We start from the raw sequence: 13,014 nt of genomic DNA on the forward strand, positions 1-13,014 counted from the left end.
AAAAGTATAACTGAGAGCACCAGGTTTGTGCATCATTCAAGTTCCTATTAATATGAACTCACCTTTGATTGAGCACATTGTTAATTGTGCACACACACTTTTATTGCTAAATTAAGGTCAACAAATACCTTTGCGTGCTCTGCCTTGTGCCTACGTTAATCACACTTTTAAGTAATGACATTAATAATAATTACTGTCATGATTTGGTCAATTTAGTGTCCTCTTTTATTAGAAAATAAAGTGTACTTCCAGCAATCTCCACTAAAAACATTGAAAGGGTCTAGACAAGCTCTCGAATAGCATTTCACAATTGTTTGAGCGTATATATATGCATGAGTTTCAGAGTGATTGATTGTGGTTACAACAATCAGTCAGATAGAATGTAGTTATTTACTGCTTCTCGCTCAAGCTAAGCGAGATAAATATCAATATCAAGCGAGATAAATCAATTCTGCTGCAACTGGACGAGTGGTGCATAAGTCACAATTACATCGGAGGTCTGAAATCCAATGTGCAATGTTTTTTAACTGTTAAAAAAAAAATACCACAAAAAATTGGTGTCAGAAAGTGTGGCATTTTATTGTACATTATTGAGAGTTTAAGAAAAATAATAATAACATCAACATGGCCAATCTGCCCATTACCTTCATTATTACTGGTTTAACAGGCAGCTGATGGTCACTGCTGTAATAACATCCGATTCACAACCACGGCTGTTTTTTGACATTAAAGGGAACCCACGTGCATAATGAGGCTCCTCTCTACAGTAGATCTACAGTGTGTTTCATTATTTGGCAGATCGTTTTATCCAAAGTGAACCTCAACTAAACAGATTCAGATTAATGATTCTCAAAGTGTGGGGAGCGCTGCTCTAGTGGGGAATAAAGGCATGACAGGTGGGGTGCACCTTTTCTTTTTGTGCGTGTTTTTAATTAATCTTCACTTATCATTTTCTCTTAAAAAAACACAGTTCATAAACTGTAAACAACTGCAAACAAACAATGAGGACCAGCATTATTGTCCTCATTGTTTGTTTGCAGTTGTTTACAGTTTATGAACAGTGTTTTTATTAGAGAAAATGATAAGTGAAGATCCTGTGCACCACAGGATGTGAGCAGGGAGTGTAAATGCGGTGTTGGAGAAGCATAGCCGGTGTCTACTTTCGAATCCTTGTTTTTGATTGTGCACCGACACGTCTAACACTAAGATTGGAGTCACAAAGGCGATGTGCGACATTAGAGTGGTGCGTTTGTGCTATAAAATGAGAGTAAGCGAGCAGTCGATTGAAACGATTGAAGAAGGCGGCACAATTGCAATCCAAACGTCTGACCTTAAAATAATGTTTCGCATTTTGTTTAGATCCATCTCTCTCTCACAATCCCTCATTGTCGAAGTCAAGTAATAAATATTCTGTGCCCCTAAATATTATAAATATTCCTGACTATAATATAATAAATATTATAGTCAGGAATCCTCTACCCACAGTAATAAACCACCACCATCATTAGTCATACATTTCTTAATTTTATGGATGTATTCCGAGTTAAATGCTTGCAGAATGGAAGTTATTAGGACAGTGATAGAAAAGTCACACACACATCGGATGTCACGATTCGGATTTTAATCTTCAACCCAGTTTCTTTTGAAATATGCTTCTAACAAAATGCAGTTCATGCAATAAAACTCATGAGCTAAATTCAATTCTTTAGACATTCATGAATTCTGAATTGTCCCTTTAAAGACCATGTTTAATTTGGTGTGGACAGAATAGATTAGAGAAGAAATAATACACTGATTATTATTATCTTTTTTTACAATAACAATTCAATTCAGGAAGCTGTCAAAATTACAACAAATGGAATATACGTTTTTGGTTCACTTTGGTTTTCTCCAAAGTGAAAAAGTTTGAAAAATGGTGTGGACTGTGCGTGTAAACGAAGAAAAAGCCAGACTATAAATAAACACCAGGCAGAAATGATGCGAGTCGAAGCGTCTTACCTTTTGCTCATGCGCAGTACAGAGACGAACGCGTTTTCAGATGTTTCAGTGTGGATGAACAGATTTTGTGAAATGACTGTGTGGAGCGTTTTTAGATGAAAAATGCCGTTTTAAATTGATCTGGATCAGTGTAAACGGAGCCTAAATAACTACACAAAAGAAACAAGGCTCATAACATGATTAAAGGACAAAGAGCGACACAACACAAACAATAATGTCAAACAAGATTTGCATTTAAAATGTGAAACTATACAAACTCTAATTAAGACAATGTGGAACAGGTGCACAAATAATCGCAGAACATAGTTCTGTAAGGTGCAGTGGGTGATGGGAAATGTAGTTCCTGTGTCACTTGGTATAATCTTGATGCCAACAGGATTGCATATGAATACCTGGTCTGTCATAGTTATACGCTTTAGATTTGGATCCCAGTGTCACGTTAACTTTTGTTTCCAGGTTATAAGTAGACACACATGGGATGAGCTATAAGGCTATTTCTAGTTAAGGGTTAAAAATGTACCTATGCTATACTGGGTGGGAGATTATAGGCTTATAGGCAAGTTTAGTAAGTGTACTAGTATAATTTCAGTTTTAGATTAGCGTAAATTTCTAGAAACACTTGAAATACATTATATGCATTATACACTTTATGGACAAATGTCTTGGGACTCCTGCCTTTTCCAGCCCTATGTGGTTCTTCCCCAAACTCTTACCATGAAGTCGGAGGCACACACATGTACAGAACATCTGTCTGGATGCAATAGCATTAGATTTTTCTTTCCCTTGAACTAAAAGACCCAAACCTGTTCCTCATGATAATGCCTTTGTGCACAAATCTAGTTCCATGAAGATCTACTTTACATGGTTTGGAGTGAAAGATCTCCTGCCTTAGCGCTCCAACCCTAATAAATGTAAATCTCAGGCCTCCTCACCTCAAGTGGATGTTATTATACAACAAACGAGGACTTAAGGTGAAAAGGGACGTTTAAAAAAGCACAGAAGTTCTTCGGTCAGCTGTCCACAAACTTTACTTTTGCTACATCACATAGCAGTTGAGAGCAAAAAGAATAAATGCCATGTGCGTTGACATTTTCTTTCCTCTGAATTTTTCATGCATTGAGAAAGTGTTTATGTTTTAGGAATCGTAGACGAGACACGAGTCAAAGACTCCTGCTGCACAAAAGTTCTCCTGAAGCCTAATCTATCAGCATCAGAGAGATGTGAAGTGCATGCAGTTCATTTTTATCTCTACCTAGAATTGGCACAGGACAAAGAAACAAAATACCTCTCATCTCGATCACCAACAACATTGCTGTTATAATGGAAGGGGGTTTTCCAATTTTGTGCGCTCTATGTTGATCTCTTCAGTGCATGAACGTTCCAGTCCTCTTTATGGCAGGTTCCTGTTTGATATCAGGTTAAACAAGATAAGATGCTGAGCTGCCAATGTTTAAAACAAATGGCATATTAACCTAAAAATGAAAGGAGATGCTAATAATCTACTCTGAATGATCGATTTTTCACTTTGCTTGGGTAAACAACCAAATACACTTATTCCTTACACTTATTCCTTACACTTATTCCTTATATACATATTCCTTCTGATTTGTGCTTGAGAATAGGAAAAGAGGAGCGTAAGAGGCTGGGAAGTGCCAGTACACACACACACACACACACACACACACACACACACACACACACACACACACACAGTAGAGCGAAACATAGACTCTGTTTCAGTAATCTCTTAAACATGCCCTATTTCACCTTAGGGGAATCCCAAGTGCCACCCTAAACCCATTCCATCACTCTGTACACTGCAGATAAGCTCGTTTTATGGCCTCTTGGGTTGATACAGAACAAGTCAACAACTTAACAAGCAGAACGTCAGAAATCCCTGTGTTGTTTGTTTTTGTGCTTATAGTTTCAGTTATATAGAAAGTGTGAACAAATTATGGTCAGAACTGCAGATACAGTTCAGGTTGGGAATCACAGAGTGTCTGAGATCCATTCATTTTGAAGCTAAAGTGAAGTGATGTTCATTATTATACACAATATAATGATTATGGTTAGAGAGGCGTGTTCTTCAAATAGGAGAAGTGCTTATTTCTGGAAGATGAAAGTCTTTAGATATTGTTTGAAGACTGCTAGTGACTCAGTTGTTCAGACATCAAGTGGAATCTCATTTCCAAACCAAGGCACCAGAACAGAGAAGAGTCTAGAAGCATGTCTTCCTTGCATGATGGGAGATGGAGGGATCAGTGGAACAGAGGTAGAAGATGGAAGAAGTAATGGTGCAGTGGTGAATGATGGAGGGGCCAGTAAGCAGTGGTGAGTGATAGAGAGAGCAGTTTAGCAATGGTAGATAATGGAAGGATTGGTGATGCAGTGGTAGACGATGGAGAGAGCAGTACTGCAGTGGTAGAAGATGGAAGTAGCGGCGATGCAGTGGTAGATGATGGAAGAAGCAATGGTGCAGTGGTAGATGATGGAAAGACCAGTGGTGCAGTTGTAGAAGATGGATGGAACAGTGGTGCAGTGGTAGATGATGGAGGGGCCAGTGAAGCAGTGGTAGATGATAGAGAGAGCAGTTTAGCAGTGGTAGATAATAGAAGGATCAGCGGTGGAGTGGTAGATGATGGAGAGAGCAGTAATGCAGTGGTAGAAGATGAAAGGAGCGGTGATGCAGTGGGAGAAGATAGAAGGAGCAGTGATGCAGTGGTAGAAGATGGAATACGATTTGTATACAAATCTTAAAGCAAATCTTATGGACTTTGGACATCCAGAAACCATCCAATAAAAACAGTTATTTTATAGTTCTGAATCGTTTCACAAACATCACGAAAAAGAAAAAGAATAATTATTTCTTCATACTATTTTTGCTGAGGGCATTCCAGCATAGATCTTCACTCTCTCTCTCTTTGTCAGAAATGGTGTACTGATGTGCAAACGTGGGTGGTGATAATTCAAGCACTAGATGTTCATGTTCTTTTTGTTTGTGTGCTGAAGTGTGGGCAAGTAAATCTTATACATTTTAACAAGCTAACAATTCAAAACTTGTACGCATGGTTAAGACTTCAAGGTCAAATCCTGCTGTTTTTATGGTGGAATGGTGCAGTGTTTGTTTTTTTGCGAAGCCCAGAAGCAGAAATGCGTATTGAAGACGAGACGTAAACATTTACGACAGGCACTTAGAGAGCCTTGGAAAAAAAAATGTGTTGCAACATAACCCTGTTTCTGTCATGTGCAGTGAGTGCTGGTTATTCATTTCTTTCTTTTTGCTGATGTACTGAGTCTCTAATCTTGACAGAAGGGCTGATAGCTTGCCACCAGTGCGTGTAATGATCAGTGTAAAGTTCTTGTGCTGCCTTACTGAAACCTAAGGTGGATCACCCATTGTTTTTTATTGGATTGTATGCCTAAACCAACTATATTAAATACATCAAAGAACAAAATATTCACTAAATTCCTAAGCAATTCTTCTTCTTTCGGCTTCTACCATTAGGGGGCGCCACAGCGGATCATCTATCTCCTTTACCACATTTATAAACCTCCTCATTGGTCTTCCTCTTTTCCTCCTTCCTGGTGGCTCCATCCTCAGCATTCTCCTACTGATATACCCCATGTCCGTCCTCTGCACATGTCCAAACCATCTCTTGTCTCCAAAATGTCCTACATGCTCTGTCCCTCTAATTAAGGATTTCCTAAACAATGATTTGATTTAAATGCATCATATCTGATTTGTGCTAACAGTTTGGAGGTAACAGTTTGAAGAAGAACCTCATGTAGCAAGAAAGGTCAGGTGTCAATACTTTTGTCCATATATAGGGACAATTTCATGCAATATACAATTGTTTGACTCTTTCACAATTTAAGAAAGAACTTCATATGGCTAAAAGAGTCAATACCTTTGTGCACAGCTATTGAATGTTAATCTTGGTGGCTATGATTAAAAGGCAATATTTCATCTTTCAGATCTTTTATAGCATTTAATAAGAAGGTGATCAAATTATAATGGTTTCTGGTTGCTGATATTCACAAACTGATAGCACATTGGATAATTATCTCCATTCTAGATAGCAGAGTTCATTATAGCCGAATTGGATTTTTTTTTTTATAAAGAAATTCAAATGTCAGGTGCAGCAGGTGTGTTTCCTGTAGCCATTGTCACAATGTGTGAATTGAACTGAGAGCACTGAGAGATAGTAATATTGTCACCTATTCTCTCTGCTACTCCTCTGTCACTGCTGCTCCATGTTGTCCTTTTCTCCATTTTCTCGCTCCTCGAATTAACGACTTCTGTGCCATGATCCAGGAAGACGACAAAATCAATGGAACATTGACGCCTTTCTGTCGAATCGAACATCATTTGCATTTCTGGACACTCTAAAGATGTCATTAGTATTTAAATAGCACTTCAAATCTATGGAGTTGTAAATGAGGACTTCTGGATTCTAATGACTTATTAGCAGATATATGTTTCTGGACTCTGCCCTACCAAGCATTATAGATGAGACACCACTGATTTGAATTACCTACAAGCCCCTTTGAGAGCAGGATAAGTGCCTTTAAGACTCGGTAGTGGTTCAACCGAGCAGAACTGGATGCACTTATTACAGCGGTGTAAAACATAGAAAACACATTTCTGAGTGCGGAAAATGAGCTCTAATTGCTACTTCCTTTGATGTATCTTATTTGTGAAAGACGGATATATCGATTTGAATGGTTCACTCTTGAAACGTAATTAAGTGACATTGTATAGAACCACTTTTAAACAGACCTCTCTGAATTGTTTATGCTGCGCTGTTAGTTTTTAGGATAACACTTTAATGGTCCTGATCCAGCTGGGTTTTATGGTGGCAGTTTGTAGATGATGCAGATGAGAACCAGGTCATCATGGAGAGAGAGTGGAGCTTGTACTGAATTGATCAAACCTTTTGTTAATGCTATTATCTTTAAATGATACCTAAATTGTCAAGATCTAACTCTTGTTAAACAGATTGTCCAATCAGCCCTTTCACATGTTGGACACAACTAGCAACAGCCTTCGCTCCCCATGTGCATCATTGTCTCGGCTGCCAATGACCCTGTCTCTGTTTCCCGTTCCTTCCTTGGAGCACTAGGGTTAGGGTTAGGGTTAGGGTTAGGGTTATTGATAGATATTGACCACTGAAGACTGGAAACACCCCACAAGAGCTGCAGTTTTGGAGATGCTCTGATCAAGTCGTCTAGACGTCACGATTTGTCACTAAACTCACTCAAGTCCTTACGCCCATTTTTCCTGCTTCTAAAATCAACATTGAGGACAAAATGTTCACTTCACTGCATAAGAAAAATAAATCCACCCACTAAAAGGTGCCATAATGAAGAGACAGAGGTGGCAAAAGTACACACATCCTTTACTTAAGTAGAAGTACAGATCCTCATGTTTTAAAATACTCGGGTAAAAGTTGAAGTACTGATTATACTTTTTTACTCAAGTGAAAGTAAAGAAGTTTCGGCTCAGACATGTACTTAAGTAAAAAGTAGTTATTACTTCCACCTGTTTTAGCTGTTAACTGGTCCTCACATCATATTAGATAGATAGATAGATAGATAGATAGATAGATAGATAGATAGATAGATAGATAGATAGATAGATAGATAGATAGATAGATAGATAGATAGATAGATAGATAGATAGATAGATGTGATAGTCTTATATTCTTGTGTTGATGGTTTGAAAGAAAAGATAGACCTGCTCTAAACAATTGCTATACCCTGTCCTTCCAGATGGTCCAGTGGGTTAAGGCTGGTATTTTGCTGTTGGTGGGGTTCAGGGTTCGAATCCTGCTTTCTGTTTCTTTCTGGTCTGAATTTCTTGCTTTGAAGCATGAAACGAAGGATAAACCCCCAAAAAAAAACAAGTTGAGTTGTGGGACTTGATGGCTTTGTGGTAAAAGCCTTCCTTCTGAGCTCAGAGGTTGCTGGTTCAAATCTTGCTTGTCCCCACACTGGGTAAGTTGTGTGGAAATTAGTGTGTGGTGAGCAATAGAGTGGGTGACAGTGAACAAAGCCTGTGAAGACCTGCTGGGTTACAGCCTCAGAAAAAATTGAGGATAATAGTATTGCATTTACTGGGGAGGAGAGAAGATGAAAAAATTTTATTAAATAAATTTCTGCCAGGAGCCTAAGTTGATACTTTTTTGGACGTTAAGTACAGACATGTACTTAAGTAAAAAGTAGTTATTACTTCTACCTGTTTTAGCTGTTAACTGGATCTCACATCATATTAGATAGATAGATAGATGATAGATAGATAGATAGATAGATGATAGATAGATAGATAGATAGATAGATGATAGATAGATAGATAGATAGATAGATAGATGTGATAGTCTTATATTCTTGTGTTGATGGTTTGAAAGAAAAGATAGACCTGCTCTAAACAATTGCTATACCCTGTCCTTCCAGATGGTCCAGTGGGTTAAGGCTGGTATTTTGCTGTTGGTGGGGTTCAGGGTTCGAATCCTGCTTTCTGTGTTTCTTTCTGGTCTGAATTTCTTGCTTTGAAGCATGAAACGAAGGATAAACCCCCCAAAAAAAGCAAGTTGAGTTGTGGGACTTGATGGCTTTGTGGTAAAAGCCTTCCTTCTGAGCTCAGAGGTTGCTGGTTCAAATCTTGCTTGTCCCCACACTGGGTAAGTTGTGTGGAAATTAGTGTGGTGAGCAATAGAGTGGGTGACAGTGAACAAAGCCTGTGAAGACCTGCTGGGTTACAGCCTCAGAAAAAATTGAGGATAATAGTATTGCATTTACTGGGGAGGAGAGAAGATGAAAAAATTTTATTAAATAAATTTCTGCCAGGAGCCTAAGTTGATACTTTTTTGGACGTTAAGTACAGACATGTACTTAAGTAAAAAGTAGTTATTACTTCTACCTGTTTTAGCTGTTAACTGGATCTCACATCATATTAGATAGATAGATAGATGTAAAGTATGAACCCTACGAAAAGCACACATGCTTTTCAGCAGCGGTCGCTCAGTGGTTTAAGGCTTGTGCCTCATCTAAACAGGTATCCCAGTCTGATCTCTTCCATGGTTCATCGGATTAAGGCTGGTGCCTCGCTGATGGTGAGAATCAGGGTTTGAATCCTGCTAGTTGCAGTGTCGGTTATGTTCATGCTTCCTAAATCTTTCTTTAGCTTTATATTCGTGTGTTGATGGTTTAAAGGTAGATAGACCTGCTCTAAACAACCTTCCTGGCCTGTCTTCTTTGATGGTTCAGTGGGTTAAATCAGGTGTCGTGCTTTTGGTGGGGTTCAGGGTTCGAATCCTGCTTTCTGCCTGTCAGTCATGATCAGGATTCACTTCCTACATTTATCTTTAGCGATATATTTTTGTTTTTAATGGGTTGAAAAGAAAGATAGACCTGCTCTAAACAAGCTTCCTAGCCTGTCCTCACCGATGGTTCAATGGGTTAACGTTGGTGTCTCGCTGGAAGTGGGATCATGGTTCGAATCCTGCTATTTACAATGTGGGTTCAACTTGTGCTACTTACATCTGTATTCGCTTCCTACATCTTTCTTTTGATGGTTTAAAAAGAAAGATAGACCTGCTCTAATCAAGCTTCTCATCCTGTTTTTTCCTGATGGCTTAGTGGGTTAAGGCTGGTACTTTGCTAATGTTGGTGGTCAGGGTTCAAACCTGGCTTTCTGTCTGCTAGTCATGAGGTAGGTTAAATTCCTGATTCCTATGTCTTCATATTCTTGTTTTGATGGGTTAAAAAGAAAGATAGACCTGCTCTAAACAAGCTCCCCAGCTTGTCCTTCCTGATGGTTCAGTTGGTTAATTCTGGTGCCTCGCTAATGGCGTGAATCAGGGTTCAAATCCTGCATTGTCCCTGCTAGTCACGATATGGTTTTGCTTCCTAAGTCTGTCTTTAGCATTATATTCTTGTGATGATGGTTTGAAAGAAAAGATAGACCTGGTCTAAACAATTGGCCCAGCTTGTCCTCCCAGATGGTTCAGTGGGTTAAGACTGGTATTTTGCTGTTGGTGGGGTTCAGGGTTCGAATCCTGCTTTCTGTGTTTCTTTCTGGCCTGAATTTCTTGCTTTGAAGCATGAAATGAAGGATAAACCCCCCAAAAAAAGAAGGTGTGTTGTGGGACTTGATGGCTTTGTGGTAAAAGCCTTGCCTCTGAGCTCAGAGGTTGCTGGTTCAAATCTGGCTTGTCCCCACACTGGGTAAGTTGTGTGGTGAGCAATGGAGTGGATGACAGTGAACAAAGGCTCTGAACACCTGCTGGTTTATAGCCTCAGAAGTAACAGTTTTGCATTTAGGGGAGGAGAAAAGGTTATTAAATGAATTTTTTTTTGTCCGGAGCCTATGTTGAAACTTTTTTTGATGTTTTTGCTTCATAACCACCTGTTTTCAGCTTCTCAGATGCCAGGGAGGCAGACGCCTGAATATTGCCCCCCTGGTTCAGGATATGCCCTCAGAAACCATCAACAAACGACCTTCCACGCAGCCATTTCTGACACCTTCCTCACTATGGTCACTGGAACCTTCCACACACTTAACTTTGAGTCCTGGCCGGGGTTTGAACCAGCAACCTCTCAACCCAGAGGCAAAGCTCTTCCAATTGAGCCACAGGATCTCCTGCAAGAAGCTGATTTTTAGGACCTTTTTTGGTTCTTTTTAAACAATTTAAAGGAAAGCTAAGGGGTAGGAATTGAACCGGGTGAGTCAGATAGCAGAGGCCGCATCACTAACCACTACACTACCAGAGGAGATAAACAAGGAATTGCTTATTGGACTCTTGGTTTTTCTATAGTTAAGAGACCACTGTTTTCTCTTAGATCATGATGGTAGAGGGTCAAAACTTCTCCTTCCTTCTCAGTTACACAAATCAATGGATTAAAACTAAAGTAACAAGCCGGTTTTGTAAGTAAAAAATACAGATATTTGTGTAAAAATGTAATGAGTAAAAGTAAAAAGTTGTCTGAAAAATTAATAGTGGAGTAAAATACTGATACCAGAAAAATCTACTTACAGTAACGAAGTATTTGTACTCCTTTACTTCCCTCCTCTGTGAAGAGATCGTCAGTGTTCTTCACTTCACCACTCATAATGTCATAATGTCATGTTATTCCCTATTGGTGTACATTTAAGGTGGATCATGAACCCATTCACTAGCAACTACATGGAGTATATAAACAAGGAAACTCACCAGTAAAGATTTATTACATTTACATTTACAGCAGTAAACAATAGATGTCCTTATCCAGAACAAATTATGATCTCATTCATACAACTGTGCAGTTGAACTCATGACCTTCTGATCCGGTCCAACATCCTAATCACTGGTCTACCACCTTCCCAATACTGCTAAATGCAAAATGCATGTTTAAAACACTGTTTTATTAAAAAAGAAACTCTTAAAAATAGCATATATTTGCACAGCCATAATCCAGTCCCTAAATGGGGAGCCGCCATTTTACTTGTTTGAAAACTATCAATGTATTGATCACTCCTGTACTAATGCCTGAAACAAGGACTACTCTGTTCCCTCGGTGTGCACATAAATTTTATTAGCGAAGGATTTCTTTTCTGAGCGAAGCTGTTAAGATCCTGTGCCTTTTTTATACTATACCATGCAGACTTTATTGATCGTCAATCTGGGTCTAATCTACCAAAGTAAATTGAGTAAGACGAGGGATTCGAGGACCTCAGTTGTCAAACACTGCATTAAACTATTCAGCTAGTGTGTCCATATGGATTCCTGATTACCCGAACAATATGAGACCGCATACATTATAGACAAAGACACTGCTTGGCCAAGGGGATTAATGGACAATGGGAAAGTGAAGAGTGTTCAAATCCGCAGCACACTCGAGACTCGAGATTTAATGCATATGGAGAAGAGAGCTTTTGATTCACACACATTATGAAGCTGAGTCTGTATTCTGAGCACATCTTCCACAGGCTTTGAAATAGCATATCACTGCCAAGGTGGGTGCTCATGTTATCACACTGTGCAAAAAAGCCCAGTTTCAAACTGTTGTTCGATGGAAAAATTGAATGTCCAGACGCCTCAAATACGTTTTGTCCAGACGCTTAGAATACAAGTCATTTTACTGTACGTGATTCAGAAAAATGTGTTTTGTTCATCACTGAAATAGAAGCTGCATCTAGTTTGTCATAAAATGTACAAGCAACATGTGACCATGAATGTAATTTAGCATTTTGTAATTTAGCATTTTCTAACAGCAAGTTAGAGTAAAGGGCAAACCTAAAATTCTTCCTAAAACCGGGCAAATCTGCCACACAGACGTTTGACATGACGTACGTTTGGCATCCGGCTGTGCTGCAATGATTCAACCCAGACTTATTGTTCTTTGCCAGAACGTTAGAACTATGGATGGTTTGTTGTGTTTAGTTTGTGTGTGTGTGTGTGTGTGTGTGTGTGTGTGTGTGTGTGTGTGTGTGTGTGCTGCACAATTGTCAGAAATCGATTTAAAATAAAGCACATAAAATCAACGATGACAGAGCTGAAAAACATTTCACGTTTCATTTGTTATCTCCTTATTTCAGAAGAGTTTCGTTGTAAAACTGGCGCCCCGTGTCGCTCAGTAGACTCATTTGTGTGGCAATTTTTCAATACGTTTTAAAAATTGGAATTCAATCTGCTTTCAGTGTTTTATGTTGTTGTTGTATGTCCAGGACTTATGCATATGGAGTTAAACACTGTTTTACTGTAAAAAAAAACTAACATTTAAAGTAATATAAATGGGGCTGAAACACTGTAAATAGTAGTAAATGATGCTTTAGCTCCTTTGGCTGCTCATTATTGTATTTTTGGACTTCAGCCAGAACATTTCAAATTGGATTTTTTCCCCCCACATCCTCATTTGTATGCACAGGCTGCTTTTAGCATGTAAGCAATAAAGCGATTCATGTCGACCTTGTTTAAAGGTCACAAACCAATGCAATTATGTGCTTTTTTTTTGTTGCTATTCAATATCATCATTATT

Source organism: Silurus meridionalis, chromosome 2 (assembly GCF_014805685.1).
Source record: "Silurus meridionalis isolate SWU-2019-XX chromosome 2, ASM1480568v1, whole genome shotgun sequence".
Taxonomy (NCBI): Eukaryota; Metazoa; Chordata; class Actinopteri; order Siluriformes; family Siluridae; genus Silurus; species Silurus meridionalis.